Source organism: Mytilus trossulus, chromosome 14, assembly GCF_036588685.1.
Source record: "Mytilus trossulus isolate FHL-02 chromosome 14, PNRI_Mtr1.1.1.hap1, whole genome shotgun sequence".
Lineage (NCBI taxonomy): Eukaryota > Metazoa > Mollusca > Bivalvia > Mytilida > Mytilidae > Mytilus > Mytilus trossulus.
The window spans coordinates 15,988,122-16,007,964 of NC_086386.1; positions in this window are offsets into that span (position 1 = coordinate 15,988,122).

The following is a 19,843-nucleotide window of genomic DNA, read 5'->3' on the forward strand; positions in this document are numbered from 1 at the left end:
TTGGTATTCAATGAATCATGTTTATTCAGTCTTTATTTCTCTATGTTCAATTTTGTTGTATGCTGTTTGTCGTTTGGTGGTTTTTCGTTTTCCCCAATGTAATAATTAATTTGTGTTCGATTTTTTTTATCCCTTTGGTGTCATCCTCCTCGCTTTCTGAAAAAAAAATCTATTGCCTTTTTTCGTAATAGGCTTGTACTTCAAGTAACGACATCAAAGAGAGACGATAAGAGTGGGATGGCTATACAGCTATCTTCTGAAAAAGTATAATGCATCAATATGTAGCCTAACATGTTTTTGTTTTATGAAAACCATCTGTGATGTGTTGTTTATCATACAATGGCGAAGATGTATGTTATCATTTAGATGTATATTTTTATCATATACCTATAGAAAATAATATATAATTGTACCCCATGATTAAACATATTTATACATACATATTCATTCATTAAATTTGAAGACTGCACCATCTTACGGTGTTTATATTTCAAAGCTCGTTCGATATGCCCGTGTTTGTTGTGAGGTTTTAGATTTTAACGAACGCAATCTATGTATTACTGGTAAATGATTAAACGAGGGATATCGTTATCATAAATTAATTAAAACTTTTACTGAATTTTTCAATAGATATAAAGATTTGGTTTTCTAGTTTGGTTTTACCTGTAGAAAACTTTTTTCAAATGGGAAAGCACATCCTCATTTTTACTTAAATGTTGTTACCCGTGCCCGGAAATTTAGAAAGTATCCTTGTAAACTTAGCGCTCCTTTAAATAAACGTTTTCTAAATTTCAATCTAACACTGTAATAAGATCATTGAATATTGTTTTCATTGGTATAAATATTGATTTTGTTATCAATAAATTAAAAGCAAACTAAATATTACTAGTATGTTATATACATATACACATTCATGGATATACAAAGTGTCGATTCCTGTAACTTGGCATTGCACAAGGTCGCGTTTTAATCTGACTGTTTATGGCGTCTTTACACTAAATCCATTGGATGTTGGATGTGTACGGATTGATAATTTAGTCTTGGATGCATGATTTTTTATTAATTGTTTGTTGAACTAGCTGTCAGATAACTTCGAGTACTCTCAGATCTGTTTCTTATGTGTTTTTGTTGTAAGGATGTACAAGTACCCGACCACGTTCACCTGTATTTTTCAACTGATTTTTATAGTTCGTTCTTATGTTGTAGTGTTATACCACTGTCCCAGGTTAGGAGAGGGTTGGAATCCCACTAACATGTTTAACCCCGCCACATTATGTATTATGTGCCTGTCCCATGTCAGGAGCCTGTAATTCAGTGGTTGTCGTTTGTTTATGTGTTACTCATTTGGTTTTTCGTTCATTTTTATTTATAAGTAAGACTGCTAATTTTCTCGTTTGCATTGTTTTACATTGTTATTTCGGGCCTTTTACAGCTAACTATGCGGTATTGTCTTTGCTTATTGTTGAAGGCCGTACAGTGACCTATAATTGTAAGTGTCTGTGTCATTTTGGTCTGTTGCGGACGGTTGTCTCATTGGCAATGATACCACATCTTCTTTTCTATTTAAGCCGAGTGATATGACTTTTGTTATCAACTGTTTCCGGTTTATATCAACTGCTTCTGTTTCATATCAACTGCTTTTGGTTATTATCGCATGCTTTGCTGTAACGTTGTCGGATGCGACGTCATTCGACAAATTCCGGAAAATATACCTCACTTGTTCGTTTCTTTGTAAAAAGGAAAAATGCAAAACAAATATTACAACAAAAGCATTTTTTCATAGTTTTATAAATAGTTTTGTCTGTATGTCTTTTGTTGAAATAAATGATAAAAAGAACATAACATGTAATTTTCATATCAGGCCCCTTATCAGCCAATGGTCAAAATCACATTGAATCTGTAGGCTCTCGGTCTGATATCACGATCTGGGGCTGATAAGGGGTCTTATATGAAAAAATGCCATGTTAACCTATAATTGCAATTGTTCATTCGTTCCTTTTTTTCTATTTGTAATTGTAATAAATTATCAATAATAATTTGTAAAAATAAAAATAAAAATTGTTTCAATTTAACCCATGTGATCAAATAACATGTATGGTCAGCTCGTACTGGACCGCACGCGTATACTCATACTGTCCGACCGTACGCGTATGGTCGGGACCGTATGATTATACGTATACGGTCCGGACCGTACGCGTACGGTCCAAATACTCATATGGTCTGGAAGCTAAAGGAAGCCTCTGGGTGCATTAATTTCTCGCTGCATTGAAGACCTGTTGGTGACCTTCTGTTTTTGTCTGTCTGTTCCTATGATCGGGTTGTTGTCTCTTTGACACATTCCTCATTTGCATTCTCAATTTTATTTGTCAATGCCAACTCAAAAGTTGTGAGATGCAAATCTAAGTGAATGCAGGAAATATATACATGATGGTACGATAACAGGCTTCATTATCACTGAACTAGTATATATTTGTTTAGGGGCCAGCTGAAGGACGCCTCCGGGATTTCTCGCTACATTGAAGACCTGTTGGTGACCTTCTGCTGTTGTTTTTTTATTTTGTCGGGTTGTTGTCTCTTTGACACGTTCCCCATTTCCATTCTCAATTTTATTAATCACTTCAAATTGAAATACTCCATATTATTTTTCAAAGGAAACGAAAGAACCATCGGTTTCAGATATTTTCAATTCGAAGTGATCAAGAAGTGTTTTTGATTTTTCAACCTAAATTTATTACAAACGCCATAGTAGATACGGTGTATTATGTTAATTAAAGAGACGAATCCTTATAATGCAAAAGGACACTGTTAAATTCATCGTATTGTTAAAATAAACATTTGCAGTGTAATATAGATAATGCCTTAAACATCAACTTAAACTACCGATCAACCTGTTAATCGGTCGAACGATTATCCGAGTAACCTGTTAGTCAAAACAGTACGATTGGCAACACTAGTCTTTATTAAAACCTATGAAGTTATATGGTTGCCAAAGAGACAGATATCAATCAGAAACAAAAAAAAAACGAAAAAGTTATCAACTTCACCTAGGTTACCGTAAACCGTCAATAATAGGCAAAACTCATACTGTGCTTACTTGTGTTTCTATGTCCGAAAATGGTTCATTTGCGTATGCGCCACATCTGTAACATACTAGTAATTAATTCTCTTTTGAATTGCTTTTGAATTGTGTTAAGTTTAAGTTAATTCCGTTAAAGAGTTGCAAACGAAAGTTTTTGATATTTGGAGTTGTCTAGTAAATAGTTTAATGTTTCAGCATAATTCCATCACTTCTAAACTTTCCACAAAATGTACTCCTCTGAGTGACAAGTATACAATTGTTTTTTGAGATATATCGTGTTGATACATCATACCATTTATCACTTTGGATGAATATGGTACTATGTTGATCATGTGTTGGTTTGATATCCATATATCAATATTTGGATTTGGATGATAGGGTTCGATTTTCAATACTAACATCTCATTTTGTTGAATAACTTTGTCAATTGGAAGTTTGCAAGCTCTGCCATCAAATTTTACGTTCAATGCGTCTTCCTCGATTTCCTTATATAACATTCCTTGATCATCGTAAAATTGTACATCCCCGGGTGTCTGAGGTATTGTGTCAACAGTTTTAATGCCAACCTTGAAATTGCAATTATTCTGATCTGGTTGTTTGAATTGTGGTTTGATGGTAATTGATTTGATTTTAATTCTGTTGTTAGTTTTTACTGATAAAGTTTCAGATTGTAAATAAGTGTACGACGGAGACATCATGCCGAGAGTGATATTCTTCATATAATCATTTGGATTCCGTATATCGTTAACTGACACCTCTACAACCCTACCTCCTTTTCTGGGACGGACCCTAAATTTTCCAAATGACGAAACACTACTCGGATTTGATGTAGCTTTACATATTTGTAGCTGCTCTTCGGCTGTTAAAATACTAGTTGGTATTACGATTGAGATGTAATCGTCAATGGAAAGTAAAGGGATTGCCAAAGTAAATAGAATTCCATCTTTAAGAAGAACGGTTCTTCTTGATTTACCGTTGATTTTGTTACTGGATTGGGTCAGAATATGATCCGACCATTTCAGAACTGCACGGACTACATCGACTTCTTGTACACAAAGAGTATCAAGCCTAAGAATATCGACTAAGTCTTCTGACGGGAGCATGAGAAAATCTTCATTTTTAAACACTTCCATCGCATTATCTGCTATGAATATTAGTGCAAAAGTTTTAAGATTGTCCATTGTAAAAAGTTTTGCGTTACTGAAAACTGTACATGCATTATAAACAGCTAGATTATCGTGTAGATAATTCTCACATTTTGAAATTAATTCCACGATCTGATACTTCTGAGCGGCATATAATAAGTTGATAACAGAACCTTCGCTAAGTTGAAGATGATCAGTATATAGATATCTGAAATATGTTAGAAAATAGTCAGTTTAACGATACTTGATGCGGAATCCATAAGTGGTCATATTTATTAAGAAGTGAATATTCTTTTTATGTTGTTACGTTACACCTCTTTTGAGGTCGAACGTGTGGCGCCTGTTAAAAAGTTTAAAACCGCTTCATTTGTTTACACCTGTTCAAAGTCAAGCACCTGTTGTTCAGTGGTTTTGTATATTTATGAGTTACAATTTATGACAAAAATGAGCAAAGATCCATCAAAACAACATCTCGTTAACAAATTTAATAATACTTTTAGATATTTCGATGATATTTTGGCTCTCAATAATGACGACTTCAGTATGTATACTAACGAAATTTATCCTGTTGAACTTACTTTAAATGAAGCTAATGCTAACAATGACCACTGCCCTTTCTTCGATCTTGATATCTATATCACTAACGGAAAGGTAAATACTAAAATTTATGATAAAAGAGATGATTTTTCATTTCCTATTGTTAATTACCCATTTTTAGATGGTGACGTTCCCTTGTCGCCATCTTACGGTGTTTATATATCTCAACTGGTACGATTCGCTCGTGTATGTAACAATGTTTTAGATTTTAACGAGAGAAATTTATGTATTACTAAAAAATTATTAAACCAGGGTTTTCGATATCACAAACTAGTCAAAACATTTACTAAATTTTATCATCGGTATACGGACATCATTCGTAAATATAGCTCAACATGCAGACTTCTTATATGTTCAGGTAATTCACATCCAATTTTTTATGGAAATATTTTTCATAAAGCACAAAAATGTCAGTATTCACCTCAGAAACTAACAAAACCTTTAAATAGACTTATCAAGAAGGGATAAAGTTACGATACTGTTGTCAGGTCATTAAAGATTGCTTATTTTGGCGTTAATATTGACTCACTTATAGGGTCTTTGCATTGGAACTAAACACATTTATTCAGAAATCAGTTGTTGGCATGACACGGGTTATGTTCTTCTCATATATGTTATGATGGTATGATACTAAACCCCTAACGGGAAGGATTGTGCCTGATGTTCATATGTATATATTTGTTTAGGGGCCACCTGAAGGACGCCTCCGGGTGCGGGATTTTCTCGCTACATTGAAAACCTGTTGGTGACCTTCTGCTGTTATTATTGTTTTTTTATATGGTCGGGTTGTTGTCTCTTTGACACATTCCCCATTTTCAGTTCAATTTATCCGTTTGTTGATGTGGTTTTTAAGTGGTTCTCGTCTCTCGTTTTTAATTTGATTAGTCCGTTCGTTTTCCCGTTTCAACTGTTTTAATAGTCATTGTGTGGCCTTTTATAGCTGGTGTTCGGTTTGAGCCAAGGCTACGTTCTAATTTTCTATTGCATATTACCCCCCCTTTTTTTTCCCTACCTCCGGTATTTAAGCTTACAAATATCTCAATTGGTAAATGGCAATCTAATTAAAAAAAAACCACACGAACTTTATGTCAGTCTGCTTATGTTAGTCAATTACTCAATTTAATTTTTGTTTGTCTTCTCCCTTTTATATTACTCTTCGTAAAACATTTTAACAACATAAAACTTTAAGAGTTTACCCGTAAATAGTTTAATCAATTAATGCAAACCATCAATTTCAAAGTTTCATAGATGATTTTGTTGTTTAATAGGCTTTGTAAATTATTACTGTCATGATTTATGATTTTGTTTATATGATTTGGTTATATTGGAACTCGGTACACAATATATTCTAATAATATCAATATTTCTTTTGTTAGACTTTTGTTCAGAATAAATATAAACAACAGAATAATAAATAATTATAGGTAAAACGGTTAACAACAATTTGTCAAACAGGATTTTTAAGAATGTGAAAGACAACCTGTCCAAAAGAAATACATGCAATAGAGATACTTAGGAGTAAGCCCTAAAACTTTTCAAAAACTGTTATTTGTGTATATATGTTGTTACCATGACAGTAGTTTATAAATTAACTGTTTACAAAATTTAGAATTTTTCAAAATACTACGGCTTTTCTACCGAAGGCATAGACTACCTTAGCTGGATTTGGCAGAACGTTTTGGAATTTTGGTCCTTAATGCTCTTCAACTTCGTACTTTGTTTGGCCTTTTTACCTTTTTTGGATTCGAGCGTCACTGATGAGTCTTTTGTAGACGAAATGCGTGTCTGGCGTATACACAAAATTTAGACCTGATATCTATGATGAGTTTGTTTACTTACTTCACCAATCTTTGAAATGTTTCAAGTGTGATATCTTCGATAATTATATCGTCTTCACTTTGAGGAAAGCAACCATAGAACATGGCTTTAAAAACAGGACTTCTCAAAGCTAGGATCATTTTATGAGCTGGTAACCGTCCAACATTTTCATCTTTAAATGAGAAAAACACATCCGCCATTTCCTCTGTTAGACATATTTGGGAAAGTATACCAGTTATAGTATCCATGCTTCTTTCTTCGTTATGATGTTCGTTAAAATTTTCTAAGGAGAAAATAACACTTAATTAGATATGAAACTACAAGATTCTATTTGGTGACTGCCTCATTGACTCACAACACACGACACGTTTAACAGTGTCATGATATAATTTGTAAGTTTATGTCACAGTTCATTTTGGTGTCCATAAGGATTGTCTGTTTCTAAAAAAAGTATAAAGACAGCGGACGGAATAATACGAATAACAATTGATTTAATTATTAAATTCATTTTATTTTATACGATGTACGCTTATTCTTTTATAATACATTTAAAAATTGTCGTTTGCTCATTGTTAGACCAATTAACAATAAATTTGACAAGTCTCACGACTGGTTTTGATTGATTGATTGTTGGTTGTTTTACGTCCAGTGGCAAATCGACTGGTCTTGAACAACGTTTTATATGGTACTTGCTTTTCTTTTACTGTCTTTTGAATTCTATAGAAAATTAATTTTTGTGATAATCAAGTTCATCAATTGAGTGTATCTCATATTTTGAAAGCCAATGTAAAGAGTAAGAAAATATCAGTACCATTAATAAATAGAGGTTCTTAAGAGCATGTGTCGCTCACCTTGGTATATGTGCATATTAAACAAAGATCACAATGATACAAAGATGGATTCATTACAAAATTGTGTTTTGGTAATGATGATATGTTTGTAGATCTTACTTTACTGAAAATGTTTGCTACTTACAATTTACCAAAATTTACCAAATTTATGATTTTTTTAAAAAATTTACAATAAAGGGCAATTTCTCCTTAAGAGGATCACTGACAATTTTGATCATGTTGTCTTATTTGTAGATCTTACTTTTCTAAACATAATTGCTGTGTAATGTTTATCTCTATCTATAATAATATTCAAGATAAAAACCAAAAAACGGCAAAATTTACTTAAAATCACAAATTCAGGGGCAGTTACCCAACAACTGATTGTACGATTCATCTGAAAATTTCAGGGCACATAGATCTTTACTTGATTAACAATTTTAAGACATGTCAGATTTGCTCTAAATACTTTGGTTTCATAGTTATAAGCCAACATCTATAGTTTACCCCTGTGTTCTATTTTTAGCCATAACGGCCATCTTGGTTGGTTGACCGTGTCACCAGACATATATAAATATGTTATATTTATCCAGTGGCAAATCGACTGGTCTTGAACAACGTTTTATATGGTACTTGCTTTTCTTTTACTGTCTTTTGAATTCTATAGAAAATTAATTTTTGTGATAATCAAGTTCATCAATTGAGTGTATCTCATATTTTGAAAGCCAATGTAAAGAGTAAGAAAATATCAGTACCATTAATAAATAGAGGTTCTTAAGAGCATGTGTCGCTCACCTTGGTATATGTGCATATTAAACAAAGATCACAATGATACAAAGATGGATTCATTACAAAATTGTGTTTTGGTAATGATGATATGTTTGTAGATCTTACTTTACTGAAAATGTTTGCTACTTAAAATTTACCAAAATTTACCAAATTTATGATTTTTAAAAAAAATTAACAATAAAGGGCAATTTCTCCTTAAGAGGATCACTGACAATTTTGATCATGTTGTCTTATTTGTAGATCTTACTTTTCTAAACATTATTGCTGTGTAATGTTTATCTCTATCTATAATAATATTCAAGATAAAAACCAAAAAACGGCAAAATTTACTTAAAATCACAAATTCAGGGGCAGTTACCCAACAACCGATTGTACGATTCATCTGAAAATTTCAGGGCACATAGATCTTTACTTGATTAACAATTTTAAGACATGTCAGATTTGCTCTAAATACTTTGGTTTCATAGTTATAAGCCAACATCTATAGTTTACCCCTATGTTCTATTGTTAGCATAACGGCCATCTTGGATGGTTGACCGTGTCACCAGACACAACTTTTAAACTAGACTGCTTAATGACAAATGTGGCCAAGTTTGGTTAAATTTAGCCGTGTAGTTTCAGAGGAGAATATTTTTGTAAAAGATAACGACGACTGACGATACGTTATGAGAAAAGCTCTCTTGGCCCGTTGGACCAGTTGAGATAAAAAGGCAATAGTAAATTAAAGACCGGTTTTAATGTGTATGTATCGCACAAGGAAACAAAGGGCGACGAGGACAATGGAAAGAGAGGGAAAAGTAAATCGTAAATAAGTTTAATTTTAAACGTTACAGTCTTCATGATTTAAAGCTCTAGAAAGACAGAGAAGGTTAGTGAACTTAATAATCTGTTTAAATTTTGCCAACTACAAATTGATTCTTAAAAATCACATTTCTAAAGCTCTTCACAAAACGTATGCATTATATGACCTTCTAAAGTTAGCTACATTAAGTTGCAGCTGTTAGACATACAAAAGGTAGATGTAATCAATTGGTTCTTTTTTTTATACAAATATTTCAATCGGATGTATTGATTGCCTTAATGGAAACACCGCCAAATTGGTAAACATATATTTGATGTCCTCGACTTGTCCTTGGGTATGTTTCACAAAAACACTTACAATGAACAATTCAGTATTCTTACTTACATAACCTAACTAGTATAGTGTTCGAAACAATGGCAAGGAAAATGCCAAAAACGTTAAATATAAAAAAGATGTAGTACGATTGCCAATGAGACAACTATCCACAAAAGACCAAAATGACACAAACATTAACAACTATAGGTCACCGTACGGCCTTCAACAATTAGCAAAGCCCATACCGCATAGTCAGCTATAAAAGGCCCCGATAAGACAATGTAAAACAATTCAAACGAGAAAACTAACGGCCTGATTTATGTAAAAAAAAATGAACGAAAAACAAATATGTAACACATAAACAAACGATAATCACTGAATTACAGGCTCCTGACTTGGGACAGGCACATACCTTAATAATGTGGCGGGGTTAAACATGTTAGCGGGGTCCCAACCCTCCCCCTATCCCGGGACATTGGTATAACAGTACAACATAAGAGAGATTATTTCAGGGGCAATTAGCTGATCAAATCTTACTTGCTCTTTTTATTGATTTTTTACTTGTATAATCTTTGCATAGAATATCCAGTGTTGTTATTATAGGATGTTTCGTAAAGAGATTTACATGACTGGGTAATATTGTTTATAATAGATAAACTATGAATACCACTACATCCCGTCAAGGTATATCATTGCCATTTGTTCACATTAAAAAGTGCTAACGGCTGATTACACAACTGTGTTATTTATCAAACTTAAAACAAAGGAAAATGCTCTTAACCAATGAACTTGTAGGATTTTAATTTTTCTTGATTGTGAATGAATATAAAGCATATTATGATACCCTATTGTTTACTAAAATTTCAAAAAAAAAAAAGAAATTCTATAAAAGAGTAAATACTGCAACAAGCCTCAGTTAGATACATCCTTGTAAATTGGCTATGGATTAAAATACATCTCACCATCAAGATACCACATACATGTATTTTCCCGAGTTTCGGAGTATAGCGGGAATATGTTGTCTAAAAGGAACGTTTTATAAGAACGGTATATATTTTTTGGCGGGTTTTGTTATGTGTAGTTGTACACGTGGATACGTTGAACAATCATTTGGATTGTGTCAATAAGTATTCTTATGTTAATGAGGTGAAAGCGGGTTTTAAATTTTTTTGGGTTTGAAAATCATTCTAGCCGTAGACGTTCAACACTAAACTTCAATGTTTCATAATATTTGATATTGTATATTATTTTGCTGTTCTTTTCTTGATGGAGTTTGGCATCAATGTCCCGAGGCGTGCCTTGCACTTGCTCTGAACACAGGTTTCCATATCAATTTTCTTTCATAAAGTTTTTTGATGGTTTTTCCTGGGCGGCGAGGTTACGTTAAAAACGGATATATATATACATACATACATACATGCATACATAGAGATATGGGCTCTTATTGATACAGAGTAAACTTGTTTCAGATGTTATTCTTTCTGTGTACCTCATTTGGAATGTATTTGTATTTCATATATGTCATGATTTATAATATAAAATATACATAAAACGCCGGCTCTGTTAGTCTGCACGGCTAAATGCATTGCTTTGTGTTTGTTATTATTGTAGTGTAGTTAAGACACGTATCTTTATATTGTATATATACTCAGGGCATTTCTAACTTTTTAAAGATGATTATATATTAACAACTTAAACAATTAGTGGAAAAATGAAAAAAAGAGAATCATTAAGTGAAGTGTTCAGTATATTTCCAGTATTATTAAATAGTTTGGAAATAGCAGGGTACGTACTAATCGTGTAAATGTTGTAATACTTACGGGAAAAACTCACTAAGGCAAAGCTGAACATAAAGTTGTTAATGGCGCTATCCAACTGTTTACGATTAAATATTATTTTTTAACTCTTTTTGAAAAATGTCAACAAGGTCAAGGAACTGTAAATGTTTTCTTTGTCTAAACTTTGGGCACGTTTTTGTGTAGCTTGCGACATTTATGTCGCACTGGCAAGACATAACGATCTTAAATTCGGTCGCCGTCGGCGTTGACACATGGGTTCAGTCTGTGTTTGCGGTTGTATTTTGTTTTATATGTAACTGTCGAATGAACAAGGAAGTTAAACAAAATTTTGACTGATAGTCTTCCCTTTTTTTAATGAGAAAAGGATAATACTCGATGCAAAACAATGGAATACTGTTTTTTCCCCATTTTTCCTTTATTTTACTCAAAACACATCCAAACCTTCAATTTTGGTAAGAAACTTTTTTCTAAAATTTATCGAAATGAATAGACGTCTACTCAGAAAATCAGATAACCCTTATTTTTGATCCCCTTTGATTCCATTATTCCTACACTGTTTAGGTGGTAACCCCAAAATTCAATCAACATGATTCTTTAATAAAGATTTTTATCTATGAAGTCTAAAATTGAGAATGGAAATGGGGAATGTGTCAAAGAGACAACAACCCGACCAAAATAAAAAAATACAACAGCAGAAGGTCACCAACAGGTCTTCAATGTAGCGAGAAATTCCCGCACCCGGAGGCGTCCTTCAGCTGGCCCCTAAACAAATATATATTTGTTTTGTCACGCATTGTTGTCAATAGTTAAAAAACTTTATGCGACTGTCATACAAGTGGGGGTTTAGCTAGCTATAAACTACGTTTACTCATTAATTTTCTACTACAGAAAATATCTGAACCAAGTGATGAATATGACAGTTGTTTTCAATTTGCCTCCATTTTGAATAATCTTTGATGTTCGGTATTTGTTTTATTACTTTTTACACTACTTTATTTGAACTTGTTCATTGTATTAACCCAGAAATATTGTTAATTTAGTTCAAATATAAATATTGTCTGTAATCTTTATCTAATTTATTTCTCTTTAGGGAAAAGGCAAGTGCATGATTATCATAATTGCTCATTGAATTTGGTCTCCATTTGATAGCATACTTCACATTTAATATACTAATTACCACTACATAGTTTGTTAATAGTTATTCTGTAGGTTTGTATAAGGGAGCTTCGCTTATTAAAATGCGAACTCCATATGCACATACAAATGGGTAAAACATAATTATGATATTTAAGAAAATAGGCAAAAAGTTATAACATGCATGAATATCAAAACGAATTTCGAAAAACGAAAACAAAAATGTTTGCAGTAGGATAAATTCAAATTTAATGATGACCAATTAAAAGAATAATAGAGAGCAATTTCACGTATACATACGGACAGTGTAAATGTGAGTCGAATTAACCAATAGATTAAATTACATTAAAAAAAGACAAAGGAATTCTATATCTTAGTTGACCTCAAGTGTAAACATCTATCTCGCCGCTGTGAAGACTGTTTGCACGTATTCAATAGAACACCATGGAAACTTTATGATTAAAACTTGATCTGATAGATACTAAAGGAAGGTACAGCATACTAACGTCGTTTGAAATGTGAATACATACGCACTGAAGTAAAGACGATGGCCCCAATGAGACTTGAAAACTCAACCTAAATTTCCAAGAAATGTGAAAAGGAAGTATGGTTCTAAAGCAATTAAGTTATGCCATTGCAATTTTGCTAATCATACACATATGCTGTATTTGACAACAGTTGAAGAACTTCATAACAAAGATGACAGAACATGAAATTTGTAAGGCAATTGGTAGTTTGAAACGGAGGAAAAGTTACAAATTGTTTAGAACTTTATTGGATTTGAAAACGTGTGCATGCGTGAGTACAATTAAGATTTACTGTACATATGAAATGATTGGGAGATATGTAATAGACTAATAATTTGAATATTTTGTATACGATGATCAACTATGTCCATGTTATATACAAATTTATCTTCAAAACGAGCTGATAGGAAACAGACAGACAGTTGCCTTTCATGTGCCTTTTACTTGATAATTAAAAAGGCACAACTTTCTGAGAAATTGACAGCCAACTGATTGTTTGCCTAAAGTCAACTTTCCGTTTCTGTGTAGCAACATCCCATCAGCAGCAGCATATAGAGTATATGTGTCTCAATTGATACGTTACTCTAGAGCTAGCTCAAAGCCCGTTGATTTTGTTGAACGAGTAATACTGCTCTCTCAAAAGTTGATAAGATGGGGCTATGAATCAATCAAATTTAGTTCCTCACACAAGAAATTTTACGGTTGCCACCATGCGCTGATTGGCCATTATGACAAACGTGTGTCAGAAATCATATCTGATAGTCTTCCTCAGTCATAATAACCTTCCACCTTTACCGAACTGAACAAAGAAATTACACAGCGGGTGCCGTATACGGTGCAGGACATGCTTACCCTTTCGGAGCACCTGATTTCACTCCCGGTTTTTAGTGATTCTTATTTATTATTTATAACTGTTGATGTAAATGTCTTTTGGTTTTGTGAGTCTGTGATTACTCCTTGGTTTTGATTGTTATTGGCTTTGAACACCCTTTAAAGTAAGATAAAAGGTTGACACTACTTTACTTATAAAATTGACAATGAAAAAATTATATACATAATATGATAATATCACCCATATTAGACACAATATAATGATTGATAAGTAGCAGACATGTCAAGCATGTCCAGGACTAGAAGAAATAAATGAATACTACAGGTATGGGATTGAAATTTGACTTTGGAAAGCCAATAAAAAATGTTAATACTGCCACTGGATAAGGAAAACCTTTCACCTTGCAGCAACATCCTACTAATAACGAACCATACATAGTGATGTTACAGGGTTCTTAACTTGCAAAGAGCATTGCACTCTTTGTATAGGGTTCATTAGACATTGTTTACCACAGTAAGAATTTGTTATTCAAATGTATCTATCTAAGTTTGAAGTTACTATTGGAAAATAAACAATAAGAATGACATTAAAGATAAAATTCATTTCATTTGAGAAATATGATAAATATAACACTCAAATTATCAGATTACACAACTCATAATCGTTTGATTTTCACATGCCGTATACAGGATAAATAGTCAAACGGACTGAACTTGTTGCTGTCAGCACATTGCGATGATTTGACACCCAATCAATATTTTAAAAAAGCCGGAATATTTTACAATTGCAAATTAAAACGGGGAAATAAGTTCTCGAAGAAATACTTTTTTTTTTACATTAATTATGACTTTAAAATATATTAAAATTAAAGTTATTTAAAATTGTTTCTACTTTTCAAATCGATGACGTCGTCATATATATGTGATCGGTCAAACATTGAAGTCATAAACGTTATCATATAACTCATATTAAAAACGTACTTAAAGAGAGGTGGACGTGTACACGAAGTAGTTTTAATATTTTTTTCTGGCTCTAAACTCAATTAACTTTACCCACATTGTTTTTTTTTAATATAAAAATGGAAGTTCGAAAATTGAAATTGATTTTGTAGTGATGTCTGTGAAGCCAACGTGGTGTGTAAATCTATAAGTGAATCAACATTGACCTTTTATGGGGGAAACAATCGTATAGTACAATTGATAATGTCTGATATGAAAATATTACAATTATTAAAATATAACTCACATTGAATAACGTACATGTGTTTCATTGGAATGAGTCAAACATATATTCCTTCAACATTACTATTTATAATACGATGATATTTTTCAGATAACTGTATCAAAGTCCAAAAAGATAACACTTCCTTGACAGTTATGAAATTTAAAGATAATCGAGTACTGTAAACCTTTGAACTTCTCATATCTACATACCAGAATACAAAATGAAATACATTAATTTATTATTAATTTTAGAACGGCTTTAATTAATTGATTTATTATAATGTAAATAACGTTTTAGTAAAATTGGTATAAAAACACCTATGAAACTTTAATATATCAGCCATAGATTAATTATTATGTAAATAATATGATTGTAAAATGGGTATAAAACATACCTACACAACTTTATTAAAAACTATATGAAAATCATCAAATCATGTAACCAAAAGAAAAGGAATTAGACACAAAAAAAAGACTACAGCATATTGAACAGATATTACTTGATATGATACAAATACTGAGGTAATTTACTTTTCCTTTCCTTTTTTGTGTCTTTGCTGTGAAAGCAAGGATGAATACCCATATCTCTTGTTTTCTATCACTTCTACTGTATTTAATGTATATATCAAAATGAAACAAACGAATTTTGCTGTACACAATGCACCATTTTACATTTAAAGGAGATGTTGTCGTAAACAATAAAATAAAAAGCAATTCTTATAGTGAAAAGTAAAATCACAAAAATACTGAACTTAGAGGAAAATCAATTCGGAGAGAAAGTCCATAATCATATGGCAAAATAAAATAACAAAATGCATCAAAAACGAATGGGCAAGAACTGTCATAAATGATATATATTTGTTCTCTATTTCTTTTATCATTTAATAATGTTAATGTGTTCCATATAACACCATAATTGAACGGAATTAAGACAGCTGCATATTTTGTAGAATAAGGCGCACAAAAAAAGAATGCAATGCAATGGATAGAATTCGTTTCTATCCGTTTGGATACTATCTGTGACATACTGATAAATGCAGCTACGATTTGCATCGGGGAAAAATGCAGATACTGATTTTGAATTTAAGTGAAAACGATATTATATGTCATACGATGGAATTACGACTCATAAATAAAAGGACCTCGTTAGTATATTTGGTATCATTGCATGAAAGCGAGCCCACATTAAAAGAAGTATTATTATAAGAGATGCGAAAGAAAATAAAATGACATTCAAACTCATTAGTCGAACACAATCTCACAATGTCTAGATATAAACAGTAAACGACAAAAAGACAAACAACAGTACAAGAACGCAACACAACATAGAAAACTAAAATCGTACATTAAACATCAAAACCTAGTGTGGTGTCAGTTGCTTCAAGGTGGGGAGTAATCTTTATTTAATATCGCGTTACGTCCTTTATAATTTTTTTGTCTAGTGGTGAACGCTTTTAAGAAACTGTCAATGAAAATCGTCAAAGGCAAACGTCTGGTGAACGAAGATAAACATTAGAAAATGATTATGCATCCCTGAAAAAATAGTGAAATATGTATAGTTGCTCTCAAGAAGGATTATAACAAGGCTAAGTACGACTTTTTAACAGTTTTACTACTAAAACTATTTAAAAATAAAATGATGAACTTTATCGTTGAATGACTATTAAACAATTTTTTTTTTATTCTATGATAGGGGCACAGGGACTCCAGTATTTGTTATATTCCTCTACAGAGAGGGTTTTAAATGAAATGTAATTAAAGCATTTAAATTTGGCACAACTTCTTGAAGTTTTGTTCGGTAAATATAGTATTTTGAAAGTAGAATAATCTTATTTTAAACAAAATTCAATTTAACATTTTCGTAGATACCAAATAAAATAATCATAATATTCAAAGGCAGTTCAATATTTGTCATTTAAAAAATCCAAATGTTTAGTGCATGCCAGATACTGGCAACCATCGGACAGCTCCAAAATAGATGTTCTATGGTCTCTGGTCCTTCTTTACAAAATGTACATATGTTGTTACTATTTTTTTTCATCTTGTAAAGTAGTGAATAAGTTCCCAAAATTCTATGGACAATTCCATATTGAAACCAGCTAAGCTTAGTGCTTTTACTTTATTTCGTACACGAAGTGTGTATTTTTCCCCCAGTTAATACCAGTCATATTGAGATGGTTCTCCCATTTTTCTTTTGCAGCAAATGTAACATATTTTTCATTCAATATTTTGTACATTTCCTTTGAACCTTTTTTTGATTCAAAAAGATACTTTTGTTAAAAGGTAGTATTGCATGACTTTTTTCTCCTTTACTTCAATATTGATCGTGTTTAACCACTCATTAAGCGAGTGCGCTATTCCATAATAATGTAAAATATTTGGCCTAAATTGATATACTTGTTGGAAATTTTAAAATGACATAACTTTGCCCTGGTCATCTAACAAATCTTGCACTGTCCAAATTCCCGCACTTGACCAGTTTTTATAGTAGACTCTTGAAGCACCAATTTTAAAGTTTTCTGCCTCCCATAAAGAATACGATAGAATTTCATCAATACATCTTGTTTTTCTATTTTGATAAAGGGTTTTCTAAGCATCAAAAACCTCTTGCCAAAATGTTTTTGATGACCTTTTAATAGACCCAATATAACTTAATTCAATACAATTTAATTGCTCCACAATAGAGACTAATCTCACCCACTTTCAGTTCGAATTATACAGACGTCTAACCTATGTAAGTTTTAGTCCTTGTATAAATGCTTTTAAATTTAGCAGTTTTAAACCACCCTTATAATAATCTTGACATAAAATATCTCGCTTGACCTTATCTGGTTTATTATCCCAGATAAAAGCATACATTTTATTTGTTAAATTACGTAACATATTCTCATCTGGACTAGGGATAGATAGAAACAGATGATTTAATTTAGCTATGACCAAAGTTTTTTAAAATGGTAATCTTCCCAAAGGGGGTGAGATACTTTTTTTACCCTTTTTTCAAAGTGTTGTCCTTATTATCTTAAACTGGCATATAATTTAAATTAATCATTCTATCTAGGTCGACTGAAAACGTAATTCAAAGTAGCTTAAATGTACTGGAGCCCATTTCAATCCCCACTGTACACAAATTTGATCCTGACTATGTTTTTTGCTACCTATCCAAATAACACTTGTTTTTTCTATATTAATCTTTAGTCCCGAGATTTCAGCATACAATTGGAGAACACGAAAAGATGCATCGAGCGATTCTGGCGAGCCATCTAATATAAATGATGTATCATCCGCATATTGAGAAAGTACAAACTCTGTATCATCTATAGTAATACACTTTATCTCCTTACTATTTCTTACCAAAATGCCTAATATTTCTGCACATAGCAAGAAAATATAAGGGGATAAAGGATCTCCTTGTCTACAGCCTCTCTCTATAGTGAAGAGTTCTGACAGACAGCAATTTTGTGTCACTGCAGTTTTTACATTGTTATAGAAGGTTTTAACCCAGGATATAACGGATTCACCAAAATTAAAATATCTTAATGTATCATAAAGAAATGACCACGATATGGAATCGACGTGTATTTGTTATAAATAGTGTTCTTGGTATCTTTACATTGAACAAAGCTACATATTCAAACATCCTCCTTCAAATGAGACTTACTTTTTTGCGAAGATATGTGCACTGGATAATTATAATGATGATAAATAAACTCAATAGATACCAGGACTAAATTTTGTATATACGTTTGGTCTACAAAAAAATCATCTGTGACGCTTGAATCTTAAAAAGTTTAAAAGGTCAAATAAAGTACGAAGTTAAAGAGCATTGAGGACAAACATTCCTAAAAATGATAGATATCAATGTAGAAAAAGAATGAATGCAGTATTGGGGAAAGAATTAAAACATTTTATTTGTCTTTGTAAATTATTACCTTTACTGTTTAGTCTATGTTTGGAAATATTCATGGGTACTTTCACATTCTGTCAATGTGTTATTGTGATTTCGTAATATTTGTGTATTAAGATCAAAATTATAATATAATGTTATCTGTTGTACCCCAATTTGTGACATTTTAACCTTTTATAAAATTGAGAAAGGAAATGTTTGTGTTGTTTACACATCGTTGTCAGTATAATACAATTTTATAAGACTGATATACATCTGAGAGGTTTTGCTAGCTATAAAACCAGGTTTAATGCAACACATTTGTTTTTACATAAGAAAGGAATATGACAGTTGTAATCCGTTCGTTTGACATGTTTGAGCTATTGATTTTGCAACTTACTTATGGACTTTCCTTTTTCCATTATTCTTCCAGTAATTTTGTTATTTTACTAAGTAATGTGGTTCGTGTTTCCAAGTTTCAGTTTTCTATGTTGTGTTTTGCATACCAGTATTTATCCATTGATATTTTATTGCCATGACATTCTCGGTTTGTTTTCGACTTATAATTTTGATTATCCTGCAATTGGGTGTCCTACTATACAGATACAGCTCTACAGATATCGCTATGCTGTATCTGTATACTATACAGATATCGCTTTAAAGCTCCGCCCACTGCCGGACTGAGTATTGTATGAACCTGTTTGACCTCAGAATGTGTATTCCCATTGCATTACAATGAAGAAGACCATTGTCGATTTCAAAATTTGAATGTGTATGATTGTGTTACAAAAATCAACCATGATGATGTCAATTTCAGCATGCATGTTAGTGAAATTCCATGTCAAGTCTGTAGCGTAAGACAACTCGCACACTTCTGTTTCAAATTGGACAATGTTTTGTTATTTTTTTTTACTATTGAAATTAGTTGTTACGTTAAAATAGATAATTATTCACCTTGGGCGATGTTTTATTGTTGACCATTCGAGACTCTTTTTTTGCGAACCCGTATTCAGCGTAATGTGTGATTTTGATATTACTACGCGGGCCTCAAGGGTTCACAAATCGAAAAT